Genomic DNA, 20,439 nt, shown 5'->3' with positions numbered 1-20,439 from the left:
AACCTCAATCCATCCCAGACCTACCAGTTTGATGCCAGTGCCAGCAAGAGATGACCAGAACCTGGAGACAGATGGCGGTTCAGCAGGAGGGCATCTGATGAACAGCACAAAGGAATACCAGCCAGTAAGTTAGATTCATTGGGGGCCCAATGCACATAGCATGGGGAATAAGCAAGAGGAGTTAGAGACATATAGATGCCTGCAGGCCTGTGGTCTTAATGGCATCACAGATATATGGTGGGATATCTCCTATGACTGGAGTGATAGAATGGAAGGATACAGGCTTTTCAGGAAAAGACAGGCAAGGGAAGATGAGGTGGGAGTGTTGCGTGCTAGGTTAATGACCCTAGGTTAATGACCATCTGGAGTGCATGGAACTTCACCTGGGGATGGATGAGGAGCTAACCGAAAGCTATTGGGTCAGGATTAAAGGAAGGGCAGAAACAGGTGACATTACAGTGGGTGTCTGCTTAGCCTGCTCAACCAAGAAGACCAATGAGGCCCTCTATATACAGATAGGAGCAGCCTCACAAGCCCTGGTGCTCATGAGGGACTTCAAACACCTGAGTATAAGGTGGGCAGGGCATAAGCAATCCAGGAGGTTTCTGGCATGTATTGGTGATAACTTCCATCTCCAAGTGATAGATATGCTGAACCAACAAGGAGAGGTTGGTGGGGAAGCTAAGGGAAGACTTGACTACTGTGACCATGAAATAGTGGAGTTCAAGATCCTTAGGTCAGCAAGGAAGGCCGCACAGCAAGCTTGCTAACCTGGACTTCATGAGAGCAGACTTTGGCCTCTTGAGGAATCTGCTTGGTAGATTAACATGGGATAAAGCCCTGGAGGGAAGGGGGGCCCAGGAAAGCTGATTAATATTCAAGGATTACCTCTTCCAAGTTCAGTAGCAATGCGTTCCAACAAAGAAGTCAGACAAAAGTGCCAGGAGGCCTGCATGGATGAACAAGGAGATCCTGAAGAAACAAACACAAAAAGGAAGCCTACAGCACTGTCCTGCATTATATCCTTGTCTCTAAACTGGAGAAGCATGGATTTGATAAATGGACCACTAGGTGGATAAGGAAGTGGTTGGATGGTAGCACTCAAAGAGTTGCAGAAAATGTCTTGATGTCCCAAAGGAGAACAGTGACGAATGACATTTCTCAGGGGTTGGTATCAGGACTGGTGTTCTTTTATGTCTTTGTTGACAACGTGCACAGTGGGGTTGAGTGCACCCTTATCAAGTTAGCTAACGACACCAAGCGAGGTGGTGTGGTCTACACGCTGGAGGGACGGGATGCCATCCAGGGGGACCTTGGCAGGTTTGGGAGGTGAGCCTCATGAAGTTCATAAAGGGCAAGTACAAGGTCCTCCACCTGGGTTAGGGCAATCCCAAGTGCAAATACAGGCTGGGCAATAAGTAGATTAAGAGCAGCCCTGAGGAGAAGGGCTTGGGTGTGTTGGTTGACAACAAGCTCAGCAGGAGCTGACAATGTGTGCTTGCAGCTCAGAGAGTCAGCCATATCTTGGGCTGCCTCAAAAGAAGTGTGACCAGCAGGTACAGGCAGGTGATTCTCCCCCTTTACTCTGCTCTCATGAGACCCCACTGGGAGTACTGCATTCAGCTGTGGGGCCCCCAACATAAGAAGGATGGGGACCTGTTGGAGCATGTCCAGAGGAAGGACACAAAGATGATTGGGGGCTGGAGCACCTCTCCTGTGAAGACAGGCTGAGAGAGCTGGGCTTGTTCAGCCTTAAGAAGAGACGGCTCTTGGGACACCTTCTAGCAGTCTTCCTGTACCTGAAGGGGGCGTACAAGAAACCTGGAGAGGGACATTTTACGAGGGCATGGAATGATAGGACAAGGGGTAATGGCTTTAAGATGAAAGAGGGTAGATTTAGATTAGGTACTAGAAATTGTTTACTGTGAGGATGGTGAGGCACTGGGACTGGTTGCTCAGAGAAGTTGTGGATGTCCCTTCCTGGAAGTGTTCAAGGCCAGGTTGGTCAGGGCTTTGAGCAGCTTGATCTAGTGGAAGGTGTCCCTGCCCATGGCAGGTGGGGTGGAACTAGATGATCATTAAGTTCCTTCCAACGCAAAACCATTCTGTGATTCTGTAAGTAATAAGAAGGAACTGAGTCCAAGCTCCAGCAAAGAGAAATTATTTGTGATGAATTCACTAGGTTCCTTTGAAGGTTGTCTTGCTTGTAATAGTGTTTTTCAATGCTAAGGAAAGAATTATGTTGTAAAATGCTAAATATGTGTTAAATTGTTAATAAAAATATCATTACAACATTAATTAAACAGTAGATCAGATCAAAAACTTACTTAATCTTCACTCATTAATTAACCTTAGGTTAATCAACCTTAGATTAGGAATTTCAAAGCAGTTAATGATTGTATCTTACAGCTCATGCACTGGGTCTTTAGTTTCCTTAAATTGTCATTAATTGACCATAAATACCCTGATTGTCACTTATGATTGCTTTATTTTCTGTAAGCTCATGTATAAAATGTTTGAACAACAATTGACATGAAACTGTGTGCCACCTTTATTTCAGATAAGTCTACACTGAGCAGAGCCACAGATAAGTGGTGGGGTTGCTATAATATTAATTGGCATTTTGATGTTTCTGCTGTTTAAAACACTTTTTCTCATTCTACCCAGACGTACATGGTGAACTGAAAAACTTGCAGCATGGTTCTGATCAGAATGAATGCTCATGATGTCAATGGAGAAACAGCACTGGAAAGTGGCAAAGAGTCTGACTGCTAATTTTCAAGTTTGGGGTTTTTTTTTTTTTGGTCCTTCGAGAACCTGAGGCAATAGTCAGCCTACTTCACTCTTCGCAGTTCTCTGCCAGCAGTTGTCTCCACTACAAATAAGAGTGTTCCCAGACTGATGCAAGAAAGGCAGATCCCACCCTTGGAAGTAAGTTTGATGAGATCCAGCTGACAACTTTTGAAAGGGAAGCATTCTTTTGCTTTCACAGGCTGAACCTCAGCATTAATAACCCCCTTGATGGCTATTGAACAAGAATGACCAAGAGCATGCTGCACCCAGCTAGATGGTGGGGAGGGCACTTGCCTGGGACCTCAGGAGCTGTGCCTGACACTGCAGGAAATATGAAGTGGAAAGCTTAGAAAATTCAAGACTGTTTTCTGATCTCTCTTTGTTCCGCACCCGCCAGGATTTACCTGTAAGGAATTTATATCCATGTGATGCTGCAGATTTATTCATTCAACAAAATTATTTGTGTTTTACAGCAGTGTCTAAGAGTTAAAGTCAAACCTTTAGGAAGCCTTCACAGCACAGATGAGGGTATCATTGTTAGGAGGCTTATATTTTCAGGAATGGTATCAAGAAGTCAGATATGTCTTATAGATACCCTAGACATACTTAATATACTTAGTAAACTTAGATATACACAAGTCTATGGGGCCGGATGGTGTCTGCCCAAGGTTACTGAGGGAACTGGTGGAAGTGCTCACTGAGCCACTTTCCATCATTTATCAGCAGTCCTGGCTAACCAGAGAAGTTCCAGTTGACTGGAAGTTAGCAAATGTGACACCCATTTACAAAAAGGGTCCAGGGAACTACAGGCCTGTCAGTCTGACCTCAGTGCTGGGAAAGGTTATGGAGTAACTTGAGTGCCATCACACAGTATATACAGGACAACCAGTCAATGAGGCCCAGTCAGTACAACTTTATGAAAGGCAGGTCCTGCTTGACTAACCTGATCTCCTTCTATGACAAGGTGATCTGCTTAGTGGATGAGGGAAAAGCTGTGGATGTTGTCTACCTAGACCTTAGCAAAGCCTTTGACGTTGTGTCTCAAAGCATTCTCCTTGAGAAACTTGAAGCTCATGGCTTGGACGGGTGTACTGTTCTCTGGATTAAAATACTGGCTGGCTGGATGGGTCCAAAGGGTGATGGTGAATGGAATTAAATCCAGTGGCTGGTCACAAGTGATGCTCCCCAGGGCTCAGTATTGAGGCCAGTTCTGTTTAATATCTTTACTAATGATCTGGATGAGGTGATTGAGTGCATCCTCAGTAAGTTTGCAAATGATATCAGGTTAGGCGGGAGTATTGATCTGCAGAGGGTAGGAAGGTTCTACAGAGGGATCTTGACAGGCTGGATTGATGGAATGAAACCAATTGCGTGAGATTCAAGAAGGCTAAGTTCTGGGTCTTACACTTGAGTCACAATAACCTCATGCAATGCTACAGACTTGGAGAAGAGTGACTGGCAAGCTGTCTGATGGAAAAGGACCTCAGGGTATTGGCTGACAGCTGGCAGAGTATGAGCTAGTAGTGTACCTGGATGGCCAAGAAGACCAAGAACTTTCTAGCTTGTAGCAGAAATTGTGTGGGGAGCAGGACTAGGGAGGTGATCATCCCCCTGTACTTCGCACTGGTGAGACTGCTTGAACACTGTGTTCTGGGCCCCTCACTGCAAGAAAGACATTGAGTTGCTGGAGCAGGTCCAGAGAAGGGCGACAAATCTGGTGAAGGGTCTGGAGAATAAATCTTATGAGGGATGGCTGAGGGAACTGCAGTTGTTTAGTCTGGAGAATGCTCAGGGAGAACCTTATCATTCTCTACAACTACCTGAAAGGAGGTTGTAGTGAGTCGGGGGTCAGTCTCTTCTCCCACGTAACAAGAGACAGGACAAGAGGTAATGGCCTCAAGATGCACCGGGGGAAGTTTAGATTGGATATTACGAAAAATTTCTTCAAAGAGAAGGTGATCAGGTGTTGGAACAAGCTGCGCAGGGAAGTGGTGGAGTCACCATCCCTAAAGGTATTTAAAAGTCATGTAGATTGGTGGCTTATTGGTGGTTTATTGGTGAACTTGGTAGTGTTAGGTTGACAGTTGGACTCAATGATCTGAAATATCTGTTCCAACCTAAATATTTCTATGATTCTACAATTAAGTAGGCTGGGGGACATTACACACTTTTTTTTTTTTTTTCTCAGTGAGGAGTAGGGGGATGTTTTTCCTGGTAACATTCTGTTTTGGATATCTGCATACTGTTTTTCACAAATTCGTCTTGTCAGTTTGAATTATTTGGTATAAAGTTATAGTATTCGCTATGGTTCCTAAACTATTTGTCTAATGTCGTTAGGCATGATTAAATACTTTCTTATTCCTAGAACAGAAATGCTTGCATTTCAAGAGCTTTAAAGGGTCTAAGTAATATATATCAATGCTGCAGAATAAAAAGGGCCCTTCATAATTCAAGGGTGATTATTCAGAACTGATCTTTCAAGCCAGATAGCTGAGAAGATTTGATTAGTATTTAATATGAAAAATGAGCATGAGAAAATGTTGATCTCGTATGATTTGAAATTACAGAAATTCTCAGAAAAGGCTGTACAAAAACATAGCTGTATATAGCTGTGCTATCAGGTATGGTGTAAGAGTGTGACTGAATTACAATCTGATGCTAAATCTGGATGACATTAAAATTTGTACTCTATTGAAGATTATGATTTTTATAACACATAGGACAGTGATGTCTGGTCTTCAGAGAGAAAAGGACAAATGTACATATTTTGATTTCTTCATCAAAATTTCGTACTTGACACCAATATAGCACAGATATCATGCCTTATCAACATCAAAAGCTTGTTTCTGCTGCTATATATCAATAGAAAGCTTTCAATATATGCTGCTGCAAAGCAGAAGAAATCTGTTCACTATTTCCCTACACAGAAGAGAAAATTTTTGTCTACAGAGTTTCTCTTTGCCAAATCAAGAATTTTCTTTTTTTTCTTTATGGCTGCACTTTCCCAGCAGTTCATGGAAAAAAACCAAAAAAACCCAAAAAAACCAAACCCCAAAAAATCCAAAAAAACCCCCAACCAGCCATAAGAAAAAACAAAACAAAAAAAAAAAGCAACCAACAAAAACCCACCAAAAGCTTGTGATTGCTTCTGGAGAAATAGTTTACTTTCTGCTTGCCAGAGTACCTGAGATCCTTTTAAACACAATCATGGTTAAAGAAGAAAACATATTTATTTTAGCAAAATAAAGGCTTAAATTCTTGATTATGAAATTAGAGGTAAAGCAGTAAGGCAAAAAGTCCCCAAACAGCATAATATAGTTCTAGATCACCCTTAACAACAAAAAACTTCTGCAAAAAAAAAAATTAACTGCTCTTGAATATGAACCTGCTCAGCATGTGATGGATGAGATTTCTCCTCTTGCTTCTCTCCCCATGAGCTACCTTATGCTGGAGTATTGTCCAAGGCCACTTTGACTCCTCAGTTGCAGGGATATGATGACACTGTCATTTCAATGCCTATTATGCATTTTGGACACATTTATCCTGTACTCCTTATCCACATAGATATAAAGCAGCAGAAGCAGGGAGATCTCTGGGTCTCGATCCTCAGCCACCTAATTTCAGTAAGGCACCTGCCTGTGACTCCTCATTTCCTATTTGTAGTCCTGGAACATGATTTCAAACCTTTCAGCTCTTATTTGCAGAGGATGTGGGGATGTGACCATGGTAAGAGGGAGACCAATTTACAATAGCTTCCCTTAAATAGGGATAATTCTCTGATTTCTTTGCCTGATGTAGAAGCAGGCAAACTGAAGATACATTTTGTGATTTTTAGATACTCTAACCGAGTGACTGTACTTTAACATTCCTATGAGGCTGCTGATGTAAATAACTTTCATTTTCAGTAGTACTCCATTTTTATACAAAAAAAAATTGAGGCTAAATTCATGTAGCCATATGCATTCTTACTAATAATAATATTCTGTCATTTATACTGGTTGAATATAGAGGCTGATTTTTCCTGCTTAGTTTCTGCTGCAGTACACAGATTTCTACAATGAGCTAAAAGTTAAATATTATATTTAACTGCAAGAATTTATTTTTTTTAAAATGACTCTCGTACTGTCAGGTAATTATAACTTGTCTTCCCTAGAAGTAATGGGCACCACAGGAAATAAAACTGCAGTAGAGGTTTAAGCAGATATGATTGACAAGGCCATTGGAAAGTTAAATGTTTTTTTTTCATATTGACGTGTTCCATAAAAAGAACTATGTTCAAATGTAAGATAACGTGCCCAATCATTTGCTCATAATTTTAATTTCAATAGAGGCATCTAATTGCTCATTAATTACTTAAGAGCAGTAACCATTCTAAAGTGTGCATTGCTGAGGTCTCCAGTGTTTTTCAGAGTAAAACCCTGTTGTGTCTGCAGTTCAGTATTTGTTTATTTTCAGTTTTTATCCATTAATGTTATACACACATTTAATACATACAAAGGCTATCTTCCATCACTATTTCATTATTATGGCCCCCAAACTTAAATAACTGACAAAATTTTCATTCTGTATGCCTTCAACTACCTCATATCTTCATTTTCTACAAACAAAAAAGGAGACTAGTGCAGCTCAAAGACCTGTATTTTTTGTTTGAACTAAAGGAATGAAAGAGAGAGCAACTTCATCAAAGGTCAGCTCTCCCCTCCTACCCTTTTGAGTTGGGGAAAAGAGTGACTTGAATGAAAATCTCTATTAGCTTGTTATGAACTGCTTTTGAAGGGAAGGTATTGCTCAAATTTATGGGCTGTCCCAAAAGACTCCAGGACTGTATTTTTTGTCCTTCTGGCTGAAGCTGTCTTTTACTTTATTCTAGAACCCTGCAGATGTATGTTGGAAAGAAAGAAAATAAAAGATTTTACCCATGACTCTGGAAGGATGGGCCTGTCTGAACAATGTAAGCTAGAAACAGGTGAATCTCGTTTCTTCTGTTTCTGCTACTCCAAAGACATTGTGTATTATGAGAGAGGGTCTTATAAACCACAATATTCCTGTCTAGGAATCCCTGCTTTTTAAATAAGCTTGCAAAATTGCTCTCGCAGGCTCAGTGGTAGATGCTCATAAATATGTCCAGTCAGGAGAGGCTTCATTTAATGTCACAATGTTAGCAGACAGACTTTTGACAGACAGGTGACCCACCATATGAATTAAAATTTCTCTTCAGCAAAGGTGGAATCCATCAGTCTACTGAGCTTATTGAGGTCTGGTTGAAAAGTTACCACATGTCTGCAGTTTTTGTTTTGGTTTGCTTTGGGTTTATTTTTTTGTTGTTCTTATTTATTTAGATTTCTTTTCCTTGAGAAGGTTTGGTTTTTCTTTAGGTAATGACAAATCAAACTGATTACAAAGTTTTCGCCAAAAGAAAATATCAGAGGATTAGGTTCTCAAAACTGAGAATTAAGCTGTGGGAGTTACACTACGTTATACACAACAGAAGTTGAACTGTGCTTGTATACCTGCCTTTCTCTCCATAATGTAATAGGAAGAATGTATACAGAGGAAATGTGGAATGTTTGTCTCCACATGAACTGCAGTTAAATTCTATGATATTGGGAGAGAGCCACTCTGGTTTATTTTTCTAAATCTTCTTGAGCTACCTGTGTGTTTCTTGGTTATGTAAAAATACCCAGATGCAGATAAGTGGCAGTTACTCTTGTTCAAATCCTGTTCCTATCAGATTCAAAACAAGCAGTACAATGAGTCCTGGATCTTCCAGATATCACCAGGTTTTAGCATAAATACCTTAGAGATTTTGTAAATAGCTGACAGAGGATTAGAGTATTTCTTCTTTCACATTAACAGTAAAAATTGGTTAATAATTCAAAAGCAGTCTTATATATTTTACTTTTCTCCTTTGTTTTTATCTGGTATAAGAAAAAGCAATCTATTATAGGCTCTTAATACCTTGAATTTATGGGACAAAACCCCTGAAGAATATAAAAATTGCTGAAATTTTACAGACTGGAGTAAATTCCTGAACATTGTGAAATAAGGTTGCAGTATTTTTTTATGTCTTCCCAATCTTAGGTTAGTGGGCACTGAATGAATAGCAGATTCTGCAGTTTAAAATAAATAAATAGCACTAAAGAGCAGATGCTGTACTTGCACTATTTAGTCCTTCGTTGTATTTCTAATTGTTTGTCACTTATGTAATAGTGAAATTTGTTCAGATATCTGCAAATCCATCAAAATGAGGCTTCCTCAGATTTTTGGAAGGAAGAGTTGCTTCTTCTCACTTTGCAATTCAAGACACTTTTGTGGCAGAGTTATACATCAGTAATCAAGACACAATCTTTGGAAGGTATGCATGTCATGGTAATGATCCCTTCCTGTGTTCCAAAGTGTCTGCTCCTGTCATAGCATGCCTGAAGTGTGCTACTAGGAGATGTGTCTGAGCATGGGTACCTGATGCAAACAAAACTAATGGAAAAAACATGCACACAAGAGACCCAGGGCCTTTTTTTTTGGTTTGTTCTTATTTTCCTCCTACTGAAAGTTGCAAATTAATTTAGAAAAAAAACCCCAACATTTTGGGAAGGTGCTCTTTTTGCAGGAAGTTTCTTCTCATCATGTAATCTTTCTGGTAGTGCCAAAACCTATAATTACACAGTAATGGTCTAAGGACAGAAATAAAGACAGCTGATATGTAGGATCAACAGGTATATGAAACAGGGAAGACATATTTTTTTGTCATGCAGCTTTTTCTTTTTTTTTTCTTTCCATTCATCCTGCACTTTTCAGGTGCTTGAAATAATTCTCAATTCCTTGACCCATTTACAAGAATTTAGCATAGATCCTACTTTAAAAGATTTTGTCTAGAATCACTTCCATCACTTTCATCTCAAATCCTAAAGCCTGTTATGACACAATTCTGTTGTCTCTCAGCAGAGTAGTTTTTATACATTTACCTTTATTAAAATCTGTAACTGTAATGCAGTAACAAATATATAGATGAATATTATTCTCAATTTTATTGAGAATTCTCATTAAGTAAAATTTTAGCCTGACTCCAAAAGGAAATGAAGTGTACATGAAAGCATGGTGTAGATGTCTCTCTGTCTTCCCTATTAGTATTTGAACTTATTTGATAGCTTTAACCAGCTTAGCGTTTTAATGAGGACAGATTTACAGGTAAAGAAAAGATATCCTATTAAAATCCTCCTTTTTAGGAGGCTTGTGTTTTTAATACTTATCAATTCACCAGAAAATCCACATGAAGGAGAACTTTGTCCCCCACATGCAAGAAAGTTTCAGCTGCAGCTTGAATATACTTGGAAGCCACAGAAAGAAGTCCATAGGAAAAATGTTACTCATTTTTTCACATACTCACAAAGCTACTTGTTCATAGCAGTCATTAATTTGAATCAGGGTTACTATGCACTGTTTCTATCTTAATGTTAATACACTTTCTGTGTAAAGAAGATATTCAGGATTAATAGCAGTGTTTCCAGATCTTATGTAAGGCAGTATAAAGTGAACTAATATTCTGACAACAATCAGTAAGCCCTTAAAGAAAACAAATAATGTATCAATTGTAATATCTGAGAAAGAAAATTAAAAAAAATTATGACTGTTATGTATTTCACTTGTTTATTTCGCTTTGTAATTTTTAAAGGGTAAATAAATCACTTGAACTAAAATGCAAAAGTTAGAAAATAGGGAGAATACCAGTGAAACATTAATAACTATTTTGGTTTTTATTACCTTTTGGCACTATCTTAACTGATTATCAATCCTTCTGATTAAAGAGATTCCTAATAAAACTTTCAAAGTCTCAGATAGCCTGTCACAGTCATCTTTGTTGCAATAAAATAAGAAAATATACCACATTCATGATAGTAGGGAGCTTAATGTCTTCTGGTGATGTTTTGACTGTTAACATCACCTGTTTTTCAGGTGGTACATTCCAGTTTTTCAGATAGTGTATTTCATCTTGCTCATTGAATTTTGGTTATATTTAAAGCTGTTCCTCAGTACTTAAGAAAAACAGGCAATTGTTTTTGATACTGAGATGTCCACTGCTTAAAATAAAAGTGCAACACAACAAAAGACGTTAGAGCTCCAAGTGTGAACAGTTTGGCATCAACCATATTAATATTTTTAATACAAGGTTTCTGGTATACATTGTTTAAATATGCAGAGGCAGATGAGGATGTCTTATGTTAAAGGCTGCTTCTAAGCTTTCCTTGATTTGTTTCTTAGTTGGGAATAATTCAAATATGAGGAGGTCCATGAAAGTCTTAGAGTTCACAATGAGCTTTAGAGCCAGACTGCAGGATGCTATCTGTTTTAACAGTGATGGGACAGAGAATGGAAAAGGCTTAATAAGGCACAACCAGGCTCCTGATCTGCAAATGAAGCAATGCAGCAGAGAAGTGGGTCATCCTATATCGTTACTAGGAATGTAATGGAACACAAATAATCTAAAAGTAGCTGCTGGCAGGGCTGGACTATCTCAACTAATATATTGTGAGACACATCCTTAAGAGGTAATTTTTATAGGTAATTTAGTAAAAGAAGTGAATTTTTGTTAGGAATGCCCATAGGAGTAAGGGATTAAAGGTTTATATTCACAGAGTGTCAGCAATAAACCGCCCAACAAATCTTTTCCTGTGGTGCTTGTTTATTTGTATGGGTAACACAACTAGGACCTGTAAACATCACAACTTCAGGTGATAGGTCATTACTTCATTACAGCTATCACAGCTATAAGACACTCATCAAAACGTGTCAGTTAAGCCTCACTTTTCCACACCTATGGAGAAAACGGACAGATATTTCACATTGTGAATAGTGTAAAACAAGAATCGAAGCCAGGACATACCAAACCCTGCTAGAGGAGGTTATAATTTTATATATATACACATATATCATGCAAATAGAACTTAGGAATTCAAATCAAGCTCTTATCAGCTCTCGTCTATGTGACATATTATGAGAAAAGATGTGTGAAAGTCTAACATTGCTTTTCAGTTACAATCATCGCACAGTGAAATAGGAAAAAATCTTGTCAGAGGGAAAAAGAACTCTTAAGTGGTTTCAGTTGCTCTTGCTGAGTCCTTTATTTTCTTTTATGCACAGCATTTATGAAATCCAAAACAATGGAAGAACCAAACAGTTTGTGTCTTTGCTACAGACATGATACTACATTTTTCTGTTGGTGTATTGCTTCTCTAAACAGACTGAAAGTGCTGAGGGGCCTAGTACAAAAGCCATGATATAGGTAGCTCTGGCCCAGCTCAGCAACTTGTGTGCAGGTTGGGATTCCAGCTCTGCACAATCCAGTGCAGGCTTGGGACACAAACGTGCTATTTCAGGGGTTTGTCTGCTTACTGATTACTAAAACCTCACTTTTTTTACAGTACTTACAGTCAGTTTTCATAATTTCATAATTTAGAATATATTTGGAGAGTGAAATTCATTTCTCAACATTTACGCTAACACCATCTTGTAGGTTTTTTATTTTTGTTGCCCTTTTTTTAACAGTCAAGCTCAGTTATTTGTATAGCTTGTAAAATGAGGGGGAAAAAAAAAAGAAAACCAAAACCAAAACAACAAAAAAAGCAGCTTGACTGCCTTTTGAAAAAGTTACAAGAAATAAAGACACATGACAGAAAAGGATTTGTAAGTGGTAGTTTTTCTACTTTAAAAGTGATACACCTTTGCATCCCTGATCTATTTTTTTATTGTCAATTCAACAAATAGGCAAAGAAGTTCTTTAAGAATAACCATGAGGTAAGGTAGGTGAAATAGCATAACTAGTTGAATGGAGATTTTTCTATAAAAATCTAGACATGTATTTATGTGATGCTTTTTCAGGAAGCTAAATAAAATACACTTTTAAAAACTTTTTTGTAGTCGCATTAACAACTGTTGAAAGATAGCACATCTGAAACTAGAAAGTGGAAATTTCAATTTGCCTTTACTCAGATGGAAACACCAAGAAGAAGGAAAGGAGCCAAGCCATGTGGCAAATATAATAAACTAAAACGACTGAAATCTGTTAATATTAGAATCAGGAAAACGTCAGAGACATCTTCAAGCTTATGTCAGTAATATGTGGAGAGTCTGTCAATACTGCGGATCACACAGTAATCAGTTCTATGGATGTGCTAGTTAAGGGCATATAGTGATAAAAAGGAGAGATTGAAGTAGCAAACAAGCATGAAAGTGTATATAATTGATAGAAAAAATAATGATGGAAACAAGTAAGTTAAGCTACATGGTAAAACTTCCAGCATGACACTGAAGTAAACCAACAGGATCACTGCAAAATATATGGCCACCACAGATAAAGATAACACAAAGGCTGAAAAACGAATAAAAAATAAAAATCTTCTCAGTCACAGTTGAATAAGAAAGGGAAAACCGAGGCCTGCAGACAAACTGTGACTTCATTTCATACAACCTGTAGCCTTAGGAAGCTAATATGATGGAGGTCTATTGCTAGTGAGTGACAGGGGCATTGGGAATGATTACTCACTAGTTTCTCCCTACACATGAAGGGTATGCCAATGCAAGTAGGAAGCAGAAGTTTTAGGGAGACCAAAGGGAAATATTGTTTTCATACAAGTCATTATTATACTGTGGACCTACTTACCTCAGAGTATCAAGAGAGACAAAGGTCTAAATAGCTTAAAAATATAACAGATAATTTTTTTGAGCACAGACCTGGAGTTTGACTACTAACACTGACCCACTAATCACTGGAAGCTTTTACCAGATGGGAGAGCATTCTCCATCTGCCCTGTTTCTTACTTAGTAAACTGTGGGAACCAGACAACAGGCTTCCTGTTAAACCTTTCCTTGAGCTAGGTATCAGCAAAGTACAGCAATATGGGTATTCTTCAACAGCATGATAAAGGGATAACAAGTCTTCCTCATGTCAAAAGTGGTATCTGGATGCATAAAAAAGGCCTCAGGCTCAACAATATTTTAAAGCACTGTATAGGTTTGGACATTCTTCCCTAGGATGTGAAAATACATTCAAATTACTGAGCAATAATACAGTAATGCTGAACAAATTACACTAACAAAAAACCACAAAAGGTACAGTCTCCTGAAATGGAAAATAACGTTTATGCTCCAGGTTTAATTTTAACCAAATATTTTAATTTAATCTCTGAAAAATCAGCAATTCTATGTGGAAATCCAATTTTATTCAGACAGCCAAATGAATAATGGAACAGAATAAAATCATCCTTCTCAAGACAAATGGCCTTTTAGATTTGGGTAATAAGAAATGCAGATTAATTCCACTGTGTGTTTGGCCTATATAGTTTTGACCTGTTTTTTCATCTTGTTAAGTAAAAATAACTGAATGTTTACAGTACTGCATAAAAGGTTGCTAAATTAGCTTAATCCTTTCCCATTTTGATCATGCATGTAATTAATATACTTGCTTAATGAAACCTGAGTCAAGAAGGCAAGTAGTTTAGTTTTACGTTGGGTTTTATTCACCACTAAGAAGTCAAAACAGGCAACAAATCAAACTTCAAACACTTGAGCCATTGAAAATAACTACCACAACTGGCACCAACGTTTTACTAATTAACTGGAGATTTCATAATAATTATAGGTGAATCATTATAGGTTGGACACTAAGAGTGAATACCTTTTATGAGCACGTATTTCTGTATTCAGGATACGTCCATATGTTTATCTGCTGTCCTCAAGGCCCTCTTAAAAATGAGATGTTGCACTTCATGAGTTTATCATGGGAGCACAACTTAAGGTGCAATAACTACTTGCTATCACATTCAGTCATGTAATGTGAAAGACACTAACTTGCCTGCACCGTGTGTGTAACTCAATAGCATGCTTATATAGCCTAGACTGGATGTCCTCTTTGGCTTTTAGTTTGTTCCCAATTAATGACTTTTTGCATACCAATAAAGATAAATAATGTGACAAAAAAATTGAAGACATTTTCAGAGTCCAACATTTTCCAGCACCTCTAATCAAAGCTGTCTTACAAAAAAATCTTTCTTCTGCGCTTCAGCCATTGAACACTAGTAAAAGTTTATCTATACAGGTCTCATAAATAATTTTTGACAAGTACCCTCTATAGCAGTCCCAAATAGATACTTTATTGATGAGTACTCCTGATACACATTGAGGATAATAAAATGCACTAAGATGTTGTGGTATTATGTTTCTTATTTTCCCAATAATTCCATACATAAGTCTGTCTGTGCATGCCCCTTTGTGTGTGTATATGTATGCATGTATGTATATATTTTCCCCAACATACATATATATGCATATGTATAGCTATGTATGCATGTGTGTACGTGTGCATATATGTATACATGTATATATGTATGTGCTACTGAAAGTAGTTTTTCAATGTCAGTTCACTACCTGATTATGAAAACAAACCCATCCTTTGTAGTCATCTTGGTATGCAGACTATCAGGCTGATTGAAAGTGTTGAGAGGGCAACTATCCTATAATCCTTTGAGATAGTTCCTGTAAATCTTTGCTGAGACAGACTGAGAGGAAATTTACACTATGCACTGCAATTTCCCATTTTGTGTTTGTTCTGTGAATAGAATCCAAACTCTAGGATCATCAGACCAAAGTATTGCATGAACTAAATCCAAATTAGTAGCAGGGAATGGCAGTTTTATTGCTGAGGGTGAAATTGCTTTCCATTCCAACATTCTAATTTGAAACAAACTTCACTTGCTTCTCATGACCATGACTTGCAGGCACTCCTCGGATGTATATTTTTCATAATTTTTACAGCTCAACACCACTCACTCACTCCCCCACAGGTGGGATGGAGGACAGAATCAGAAGGGTAAGAGGGAGAAAAATAGTGGGCTAAGATAAAGACAGTTTAAAAGGTAAAGCAAAAGCTGTTCACATAGCAAAGCAAAACAGGGAATTCATTCACTACTTCCCATGGTCAGGCAGGTGTTCAGCCATCTCCAGGACAGTAGAGCTTCATCATGCATAAACTTTACTTGGGCAGACAAACGCCATCACACCAAATGTTTCCTCTTCCTCCTTCTTCCCTCACCCATTACTGCTGAGCCCAACACCATATGGTGTGGGATATCCCTTTGAACAGTTGGGGTCAGCTGTCCCAGCTGTGTCCCCTTCCCAGCTTCTTGTTCACCTTGCTGGTGGGGTGGTATGAGGAGCAGAAAAGACCTTGACTCTATAAGTACTACTCAGCAATAGCTAATTACCAATGCTGTTTTCAGCACAAATCCAAAACGTCGCCCCATACCAGATACTATGATGAAAACTTACTCTACCCAGCCAAAACCAGTACAAGCATTTCAATGTGTTTTTGTAAAATACATTATAAAATATTTCTCAAAGAATCAGAGACTTCTTCAGATTCCCCCCAGTGAATATTAGGATAAATTAGAACCTTAAGAAAATTATTTATGAGTTTCATTTCTATTAATATGACCTCACCATTGCAAGAATTTTGTATGAAACAGCGTAACTCAGAGCTGCTGAAAAGACTCAACTCTCTAAGATTATTTGTTCATTACTGAGTGTCCCATTTAACATTTAACATCTGCTGCTGCCAAGCTTTTCAGCTGAGGAAAATTTGCTGCAGTGATGTCAAAATATACTGTTTCCACAATTATTTTCATTCTTTTTTGTTTTTTTTCTTCTTCTTTTGTTCTTGAGTTTTTAATACTATAGGAGATAACACCAAATCCATAGGGAATTTTTCTTTAATTTCCCAGGGGGCATGTGAATACCTTTTTATTTCCCCAGATATTTCATATGCAAGCTAAATTTGCAATTGACTGCTGATGTATTGCATTATTAAAAAACAGGCTAAACATTTCTTTTATAAATACTGCATTGGAAAGAGCTTTGTTGGTATTTATACATAGAAACTTGACACAACTTCTTAAAAAGATGTTCTAAAAAAAATTAAAGCTGGTTGTCCCTGCTATGTGCAACCGTTTATTTTTAACTTCAGAAAACTTTGTCTCATTTTCTCTATCCCAGCTGCTAAATGTGGTAGCTAATTTGTTAGGGAATAAGTATCAAGGTAGCCCTTGATGCCTGTAAGCAAAGACCGCTTACATCAAAGGAAAACTGACTCTGTAGAACAATTCTAATTGATAGAGTCCAATGTTCAGCTAACTTTCAAGTGTAAGCAAAATTATACAGCTTTATGCTGTATTGGCCAACATAAGAAATCCCAAAAACACAGATGCCAGAAAGACACAGCTGTATGTTTGTCTCTGCCAGTCTACCTGATTAAGATTCACTGTTACACACCAGGAAAAATTTTACTCCCATGTTAACTAACGTATATCTGTAAATTCAACTGAGATTAGAATTTGGTTTGATTCACTATTTTTCTTCTGACAAATTTATTCCCTAATTTTTTGCTCTTGCTTTGCAATCAAATCCCCTCAAACCATTTAGTTGGTTGTTGGGGTCTTTTTTTTTTTTTCTTTAAACATTATGGTGAAAAAAACCATTCAGCTGTTACTTTTTTTTTTTTTTTTTAATTATTCACTTGGTTAAGTAAATAAGCTTAGAGAAAAAGTAAAGATACTTTTGTTTTAATAACGAATAATATGTGATCATTTCCAAATCTGCTGCCACAGTATAATAAAAAAAAAAAAAGAGAGAATAAAGAGAGTAAAAGCCAAAGAGCATAAAAGCAGTCTTCAAATTTGCAGAGGTAGTCACAAAGTGGAAGAGAATAAACTGTTTCCCAAACTCAGTTTGGTGAAAACAAGAAATAATTGATGTAAGTTGCAAGATTAATAGTATAAGCAAGTGGTTTAAGTGTACAGAATACAAGACATCTTTTCCTAGGAATGTTATGAATAGCTCATCACAGAAATCTTTTAAAAAAGTTAGACAAGCATCTGTCCTGAATTATATAGTAAAAGTGATCCTGGTTTTGCTGCAGGAAGATAGACTAGATATTTTGACATCCTGATCCAGTCTCATTTTCCACAAATTCAGTGAAAAACATTTGCTTTTCACATAGTCAGATTCAGCTTTTAGTAGTGCCACAACTTCATTGCTTTAAGTGCTTTACTGTTCTATTAAGGGGGTAATGGTTTTAAACTAAAAGAGGGGAGATTCAGGCAGGACATGGGGAAAATATTCTTTACAATGTGCGTGGTAAAATATGGGAACAGGTTGTCCAGAGAGGTGGTGGATGCGCCATCCCTGGAGACATTCAAAGCCAGGGTGGATGTGATTCTGGACAACCTGATCTAGTTGAAGATGTCCCTGCTTGTTGCAGTGGGGTTAGACTAGGCCCCTTCCAATGTAAGCTATTCTGTGATTCTATGTATGGCAATACTTCATTAGGCATGTAAATGTAGTTTTTTTTTAAAAGAATGATACTGGTGAAATCCCTACTGATGAGGTATGGACTAACAGAGTGCGATAATTTTCCCCCTGAGCCTTCTCTTCTCCAGACTAAACAACCCCAGTTCCCTTAGTTGCAACTCATGAGACTTGTGCTCTAGGCCCTTCACCAGATATCCTGCTCAGACTGTCAAGATAAGCACAAAAAGGAAGATAAGCTCTATGGGGAGCAGAGGAGGGCCCCCTGGGGGAAGGGCACAATAGCATAAAACTTCAAGCATGAAGAATGGTGAAGAAGAATTTGCTTCAGTTCACACTTCTTTTGTTAAAGCACTTTCAAACCCAATCACCTTGATGTCCATAAATAAGACTATCAAGGCCTGTAAACATCAGTGCTAAATATGTGGTATCAGCTCTTTGGTATTGTATACTCTACTATACACTAAAGTTTATACACCTTAGTTAGCAGTGTTATGGACGAGCAGTTTTGTACGTGTAGTGAAGAAGCTAAATATTGCATAAGAACTGACCACTATGATGATGTGTGAAACCTATCAAAGCTTAAAGCTGGTCTGATTTATGGGTCTTCTAAACACTCCTTTCACAGAGCTTTCTAGTTCTCCAATTAATTTGGACTCAACTGCAACACTGCTTAATCTGTATATTATCTATCTCCAAGTCTTTAGTTCTCCATGCTCTAACTTGAATTTTAATTATGAAATTTTTGTTAAATACCATGAGAATCCTCCAGTTGTTTCTTGACAGAATCCTTATGTTAAGTCTGTCTTAACATAATTTAGACCCAGATTTAGAAAAATAGAAACCAAATTTGCCCTTATAATGCCAATGTTTTAATGTCCTAAGATTCTGGTATTGGGAAAGTTAACAATGCGCATGGTCTTATAGAAGGCATAAACCTTTGAAGGAACAGGTCCCCATCTACATAGGGTTCTGATCCTTCATTCATTTCTTACGCAGAATTGTCAATGATATCAAGAAGTCTTTGTGCAGCAGAATAGGATAGCAGAAGTGGGCACTTAGCTAATACAGTGAATCAGGAATCTTTAATTAAGGTCAAGAAGCTAAGCTTAGAATTAATTTTTTTTTCTTTTGTTTGCTCAGGCTACCCCTTTAATATCATAACTCCTTTCGTTTTGTGTATTTGTGTGATGTTAGATATGAAATACCTATTTAACTAAATCCCTATGTACTGGAAAATTCCTTACAGCTATGAAAATTAAACACCAACATTGTGATTTATAGAAAAATTTGCAGGCTTACTAAATTTTGAATCTTTAGAAATATAATTATTTGTTTAAATACATTATGACAGAATAAGGTAAGGTTTCAAATAGAAAAAGATGAAACTAGAAAAGAATCCAGGAATGCCATGCTATTCACAGACTTCTCAATCAAATAATTTTGTTTCCATTCAAAACAGCCAGAATGATATACTATGCTTAAAATATAGTCCAGGATATATTTTAAGGAAACATTTGTGATAAACAGGAGACATTAGCATCTCTTTATTTCAAAATGTGCAGAGAATCTCTGAATCGTGTGGTTTTCCTGTTTCTCTGTCAAAGATTTGTAATCTAAGTCTTGAGAACTTCTAAGATCCTGTCCTTCATACACTAAAAAGGAAAAGAAAAAAAAAAAAAGCTTGAAGAGCTTAAAATCCTTGGTAACTGTATTAGAACAGAAATATAGAGCCTAATTGGTGCTGAATTTAATTATGTGGAGTATGTAAGGTGAAGAAGATCAGTGCAAGCAAAGAATGAGTATAGGGGGTTAAGCTAAGGTCACCAGAGAAACTGCAACTGCACAGTGAGGAAAAAATGACATGAAAATGTGCCTGCAGAATATAAATGGTAGAATTATTGCCTTGGTCTCCACAGAAGCTTCAGAGACATAAGACATAAAATGGCAAAGGTATTTGCTGAATCTGAGATATCAATGTGATATCAGCATCTTGTAGTTGAACTTATCAAAAGTGACAAACACAGGTCTGGCTGATCCCAGTAGTTACAATTTCAACTAGAATCTGAAGACAACAAAGGTTCTGCTGGGTGAGGGGGAGATTTAACATATCAGGGGTCCCAAACCTAATAAACACAAGCCCTTTAAGTTTCTCCTTGAAAAACAGATAAATTATAGAACAATGCCTAATGAGCAGCTATGTTAACAAACTACAGAACAATGTTGTATTTATTTTACTGGTCTCCAATCTAAATCATGTTACATGGATTTCTTGGAGAACAAGAGGTTTTTACA

This window comes from Strigops habroptila, chromosome 3 (assembly GCF_004027225.2).
Source record: "Strigops habroptila isolate Jane chromosome 3, bStrHab1.2.pri, whole genome shotgun sequence".
NCBI classification, from domain to species: domain Eukaryota; kingdom Metazoa; phylum Chordata; class Aves; order Psittaciformes; family Psittacidae; genus Strigops; species Strigops habroptila.
Note: the sequence above shows the minus strand (reverse complement) of the source record.